Here is a 7,395-nt window from a genome sequence, read left to right as displayed (position 1 = left end):
TTTGTTTTAATAATTTTCTGCTTGTAAAATAGACAAAAATTGCCTAAAGAGAATTATGACACATACACCATACAATTTATCGATCCCTTATTCGTACGTCTCACTCCACTCGCTAATACAAGCCTACAACTAGCAGACTGCCACCTCTACACTGCACTCCTCCCCTGCCCCTCCCATTTCTATTTAGTACTACTGCTACTACTGCCCAACACCAAAAACACTTTCACCATTAATGTATCTCGTAAACCTTCATCACTCAAACATATTTTCAAATCTGCATATCTCTTCCCCACTCTACAAAAAAACCCAAATAAAGGTCCATCAAGAAAATAAAGAAGTACTAATTAATGTATCAGAATAATTTATATACCCAGACAAGATACATCCAGTTCTAGATCCGAGAATTCAAGGCCGTAACAGTGCTGATCCGAATTTCAAACTTCAAAATCTTCCAAAATTAAGGGTTATTTCTTAGAGGAAATTAAGTTTGAGAGCTAAAGGTTTCAAATCTATGTGGGTTTTCATTTTTCTTTCAAAATATTCAATTCTTCTCCTGCTTGCCACCATCAGACTTGGCGGGCTTGGACAACGAAGGAGGTGCCATAGCCAGAATTGTGTAGGGGGTAAGGAGAGGAGGAATAATGGAGGCTAGGGTTGAAGAGGATGATGAGAGGTTCGACTATACCATTTTTGATCAAAACGCCCTATAAGATAAAAAAATTAAAAGCATACAAAAAGTTAGAATGAATTGTTAATCCTAGTAAATTATACATTGTGTACCAAGCTCTAAAGTTATTTTTGGATCTTTATCGTAATAATTTTCTGCTGCTAAAAGAGATAAAAATTTAAAGAGAATTATCACAAATACACCATGCAGTTTATCGATCCCTCATCTGTACATCTCACTCCACTCACTGGTACAAGCCTACAACTAACAGACTGGCACCTCTACACTGCACTGCACTCCCTTCCCCTCCCATTTCTATTTAGTGTAAGCACGTGATTTTTGCCCTATATGAGAATTACTCCAAAAAAATTCAAAAATAAAGTAATTTTTCTTGGTGTGCAATTTTGTGATATTTTGAATAATTATTTGTATTTGTCTGTGCATGTTTATTTGTTAAATTAATAAAAATACAAAAATACGTCGCATTTTGCATGTAGGATTTAATTCTACAATTGCTAGTAATTAAATTAGTTTTACAAAAATTTAAAATTACAAAAAATAGGCATCTTTTGCATTTTTAGCATTTAATGTCCGAATGAATAATTTTATGCTTAATTATTATTTAATTGTGCGTTAATTGTTATTGGGAGTTAATTTGCACTTTTATAACTTAATTTAGTTCTTAATAATAATTTAAATATTTTTATAATTTAGTTTAGAAAAATAAAAGAAGAAAAGATAACAAAAATACAAAAGAAAATCGGATTGGGCCATTTCTTCAATTGTAAGCCAAAAGCCCAAAATATTGCTCAATCTTCTCCATGACCCAGTCCACTACAGACCGGGTCGACCCGGTCCGCCCCATTAACCCAATACCCAACCCCATTCTTCATTTTATTGGTCTAAACACAAAAACAAAACAAAAAAATAACAAAACAAAAAAAACCCTAACACTAACATCCGCCTCCCCCCTCCATCTTCTTCTTCTCCAAAACCTTCAACCCAAGATAACCATGGCTGCCTCCCATGGCATCGTCCAGTCCTTCGACCAAACAGTCCCCTCCCTCGTCATCGTTGTCCATCGTCAACACCACCCTAAAACGACGACCATGGATGCCTTCGCCTCCCAACCACCAACGTCTATGGTTGCCTCCTTCACCCTCCAGTTCGGCGACACGACAGCAACAACTACTGCATCGACCATCAGTGTTGCTTCCTCCTTCCAGTTCGCGATTTCAAGCAGTTCACCATGACTGCTGCTGTTCGACGTCCAGTCCCCCCAGCTGCTGCTTCTTCACCTCCAAACAGACCTCATCGCCATCGCTACTGCGTCGTCTACGGCAACCTCAGTTCCGTTTCAAGCTCGCGTAGCTGCTACTGCTGTCACTGCCTTCTCCATCTCCCAGTTCCTCCGAGTTGCTGCTACTGTCGTCTGCTCGTGTTCGTTGGTCATCTGCTTCATCTCCCAGTTGCTCCTGCTTCATCGTCGTCATTCAACGTCAAGCTCAAAGTCGAGCTCGACGTCCATGGATGACCCTCGACGTCCATGGCTCGACGAGTTCTGCTCCTGTTTCATCCCTTTCGCTGCGCCGAACTGCTGCTACTGCTTCGGCGCTGCTTGGTTCACTTCTTAAATTCGTTCATCGTCGTGTGGTCAAACTTTGGCCGAGGTTCATCGAGTCAGTCCATACACTCTTCGTTTCAGTCCAGTTAGTAGTTTTTGAATTTTATTTTGTCCGTATTTTGTTTTGATATTTTCGAATCTAAAATCGGCAAATGTTTGTTTTGTTTATCGTTTGAATTAATTTTTAGTTCATGTTCATGTGTTGTTTGTTAAATTAATTTTTCAGATTCCAAATGAAAGATTAATTAATTGTTTTTCATGTTATTTCGTGTTTGTATTGTTGTTTAAGTGAATATTTGTTGGTTTAATGTTTGTTAGATTCAAATTGAAATTTAATTAATTATTTCTTCAATTTGTTTCATGTGTTATGCATTTTTCAGAAAATATTAATGTTGTTTGAATCGTTAGAATCCGTCATGTTTGTTGCTTAAAATAGATTTAATTCATGTTCGTCTTGGTTTGAAGTTCATGTGTAAATTCAGTGATTTAATGTGAGTTTATGTTTGTTTGTGATTTGCTTGATTTAATTTGAATCATGCATATTGTTGTTTGTATTATTGTCTCTTTGTTCATCCATTAATGGTCTAAATTAACCAGGATTGGTTCCCGATATGGTTGATTTATTTCCATTAATTTGGAGTTTGTGTTGTTCATCATGTTCATGTAAATTGTTGTTGAAGATTGTTGAGAAATTGGTCATCTTGACTATATTTTGGTTGAGTTATGATTAATTGATTGTTTAGAGCAGAGGGGTAATTTGGTAAATTGCATTGCATTCGGGGGTAGATTTGTAATTGCAATAAGGTCGGAGGGGTAGTTTGGTAATTGAACATTATTTTGATTCTTTATGTTAAGCATGGGGGACAAATATAATGGGGTGGGGTTTTTGATGTACTTGTTTAATATAATGGGGGACAAGACAAAACATAATGGGGAGGAATCTTGTACTTGTTTAATGTAGGCATGGGGGACATAAATATAATGGGGTGGTGTGATATGTTTATTTAATGTAATGGGGATGAGTGGGAAGATAATGAGTTGGGTAGAGAAAAAGTATTGATTTTAATTAATTGAAAGATTTATGGGATGAGTTATATATAGGAAGTCTTGAAATCAGAAAAAGGAGAAGAAGAAGGGACACAGATAAAAAATACAGAGATAGAAAAAAAAAAAAAGAGAGAAAAAAAACGGACAGAGAATAAGAGAAAAAAAAGAGCTGAATATTTAAGAGAGAAAAATTCCGAAAAATATTCAAACTTTCAAATAAAAAAAAACTAAAAAATCTTCTGCTTTCTTTCATTGTTTGAAATTAGCATTAATTGTTGTTGTGTCATCAAAGCTTGAAGCTTTGTTTTGGGATTAATACTCCACCGGTTTGCAAACTCTGTTCCTGGGTTGTTACTGTTGCTGGATTGTTGCTGCTGTGTTGTACTGTTATTACTGCTGTTGATTCTCATCTTCATTTTCTTTTTCTTCCAATATCAGGTACACAACTGACACGCTGGTTATTGTAATCCGAAATATGAAGCATGAATACGAAAAAATGAAGAGTTGAAATTCTGAATTATATTTAATTATATTCTGAATTTTATTTGTATGTATAAATTATGTAGCTTGCAAAAAATCAGAATCATGTAGATATTTAATACATATAGTGGAACATTCGACGATAGCTTAACAAATGAACTATCTACATCTATTGCCTAAAAATAAATAAATGGTGTAGTAATTCCGTTGAATAAAAAATCAAACGAATAGGCCATCTAGTAGGAAGTTGGTAGAAATTTATTTAGTTAAATAATATTGGTTAATTTCAGCATATAAATGGTCTAGGATTAAAATTAGAATTGCTATGTTTTTTTTAATTTGACAAACTGAGAACATGCCTAGTATAATGTAACTAGGTAATAACATGTAAATAAATTAAGATATTTCTCCTTTATTTTGTAGAGACAAATTTCAATAAAAAATGTAGGCATTTTAGGACTGTCCTTTTAAAAATAAAATGAGATGAGCCTCGCCCAATAAAATGCACTAATTGCGGGGCCCTCAATAAATATTTAATTGAGTATTTAGAATTCGGGATGGACTGTTTAGTGAATTCCACAGTCTTACCCATAAATAATAATACGCTAATCGCTTTAGGCACGATTTAATAATAATACATTCTTAAACATGGGTGCGCATTTATGCGACCCAAATCCAAATCCTAAAACATTGAATAAAAATACGTTCCGGATCGCGGGTGCATTTTATGTGACGCAATCCAAAGACATGTTTTTAAACGATGTTCACATTCTTGTAAAAATAATAATAACAATTATGAAAGCGGTAAAAAGATAAAATTTGCACATAAGTTCATATTTGTATAAAATCAGATAATCAAGCCGAATATAACAGTTGAGCGACCGTGCTAGAACCACGGAACTCGGGAATGCCTAACACCTTCTCCCGGGTTAACAGAATTCCTTATCCGGATTTCTGGTTCGCAGACTGTAATACAGAGTCATTCTTTTCCTCGATTCGGGATTAAATTGGTGACTTGGGACACCCTAAATCTCCCAAGTGGCGACTCTGAAATAAATAAATAAATCCCGTTTCGATTGTCCTTTAATTGGAAAAAACTCCCTTGTACCCCTCGCGGGGGCGAAAAAAGGAGGTGTGACAGCTCTGGCGACTCTGCTGGGGATTTGGAACCCAGAACCACTGGTTCAGGGTTCAAGAATTCGAGCTTAGAATAATTGTTATATTTGGCTTTATTATCTGATATATATTGCATGTTCTGACATAACATACTAAATGTTGTCTTTTACCGCTTTGATATTATCTGAACTGTATATAAACTGTGCCGAAACCCTTCTCTTCTTACCTCCGGGGAGAAGCTCGCTGGTCGAGGCTCCCTATTCTGTTAGTGTCAATACCTGAAATAAGAAAGAGGACGGATAAGTTACGAAGCCGGATGGCCTTTTGGTTCCCGGTAAGTTGCCCCCTCCTCGACTCGAGTTGTCCGCTCGGGTACACAGTCTAGAACATATACCCAGGTTATAAACCTAGTATAACGAAACCTCATGCCGGATCCCTAGTAGGAACGCTTATTTGCATCACGTTGCATTTGACTTAGGGGACTCAACACAGGGGTTGGGTCCGTCTAGGACTAGCAACCTGAAATGAAAAGACCATTCTGATGCATCCTACTTGCTCTGTACATATATTTGTTTCGAACTTGCATGTTGACCGGTTTCTGAATCTCGGGAATGTTGGGAAAATTGAAGGAAAAAAAAAGAAAGAAAAAAAAGGGGAAAAAGAATATATCAGTTAGGGAGTTAATTGATTATTTTAGAAAAAATCAATGACCAATTACTGGCGAAACTCTGCCGAAATTTTGAAAAAAAAAAAGAATATTTTATTTTGTTTTACTAAAAAATATAGAAAAAAGTCTTTTATTTTTGGAAAAATAGATTGTTTTATTGAAAATGAAAAAAAATCGTTATTTTGTCTTTTTCAAAAATAGAAAAGGAAAATAGATTGTCTTGCTAGGAAAAAATAAAAAGAGTCATGTTTTAAAATAGTTCGGTTAATTGGCCCGAACTACGCGGGTTTGATTCTCACCGGATGTGAGATACGTAGGCAACCCTCATCGGGTCCAACCCCACCTTTTGCTAAAATAGCCAAAAACAAATTAAAAAAAAAAAACATGTCAAAATTTCAACTCTGTCATAAAGAGGTCGGGTGATGCTGTTTTGTCATAAATAGCCGAATGTTCCCGAAAGGGACGCCGGAAGGCTGACTTTGCATAAACAACCACCTTTGGGTCATTTTTTTAAGATTTGGTCCAGTTGACCCACACAGCCTTAAAAATCTTCATCCCCGAGACGTTGAAAGGCCGTGCTTGCAATATTGAGTTTTCTAATTTGAAAAACGATAAAAAGAGTCATAAATAAGTCAGGTGATGCTGTTTTGTCATAAATAGCCGAATGTTCCCGAAAGGGACGCCGGAAGGCTGACTTTGCATAAATAGCCACCTTCGGGTCATTTTTTAAGATTTGGTCCAGCTGACCCTCATAGCCTTAAAAATCTTCGTCCCCGAGGCGCTGAAGGGCCGTGTTTGCAACACCAGGTTTTTATTATTGTTTGAAAAAAAAACAAAGAGTCAGCGGTCAGGTGAATACCGTTTGGATTTTTGTCAAAAATAAGCCGAGCCAGCTTCGGCCGCGTCTTAAACCGTTCTTGCCGAAATAGCCTTAGAGTATCTTTCAGTTGTCGAAAGGCTATTTTCGTAAAAGAACGAACAAGTTTGTAAAGTGTCATAAAATAATCCTCCCCGGCCTCAAAATTCATGTGGAATTTTGAAGGGGCCACGTTTGCAAAAATAACCGTTCAGTTGCATTCGTCAAACGGAGAAAGGAAGCTGGCCATTTGTTTTTGGAGTTTGTAAATCTTTTGATTAAGATATGTGAGTTGTTTGATTTTCCAGTTTGTAGGTCATCTTCAAACCTTTGAAACCCAGTTTGGTTTTGATATGAAAATTGAAAGAAAAAATGTTTAGTCTTGTTTATCTTTTATTGGTCCGAACTACGCAAGGTCTGATTCATGCGGGGTCATGATACGTAGGCAATCTCCATAAGATTCGACCACAACAAAAAAAAGGAAAAAAAAAGAGAATGAAAAAGAAAAAGAAAAAAATGAAAAAAAAAATGATGAAAAAATCGAAAAAAAAGAAAAAAAAGAAAAAAGATGTTGTTAATAATGAGGACCTTTAGAGTCCATTCTAACCTATTTTGTTTTGAATCACAAAGAAAGAATGTGGTTGGTTTGTGGTAAGCCGGAAATACAAGGCCCAGAAGCATACTTTGCGGGGATCAGACCTGATAACAGAAGCACTCAAATCATATTGGGACTTGTTGACTAAAGTTGATGATATTGAAGTTGGCAATGGTCTGGGCAATACTGATGCGAAGCTCAGTGGCTGAGATGCCAGTTTTGATAAAATGGGAGGACGCTCCGTTCCTTGGTTAGCAGGAGAGAAGTTCCGGATTATTCTTAGGGTTGTAATCCGAATATTGTCTTGTGTCAAACCTTCTTATCTTTCCAGTTTGTCATATCA

This window comes from Nicotiana sylvestris, chromosome 7 (assembly GCF_000393655.2).
Source record: "Nicotiana sylvestris chromosome 7, ASM39365v2, whole genome shotgun sequence".
Lineage (NCBI taxonomy): Eukaryota > Viridiplantae > Streptophyta > Magnoliopsida > Solanales > Solanaceae > Nicotiana > Nicotiana sylvestris.
The sequence above is the reverse complement of the archived record's forward strand: the minus strand, read 5'-3'. Positions refer to the sequence as shown.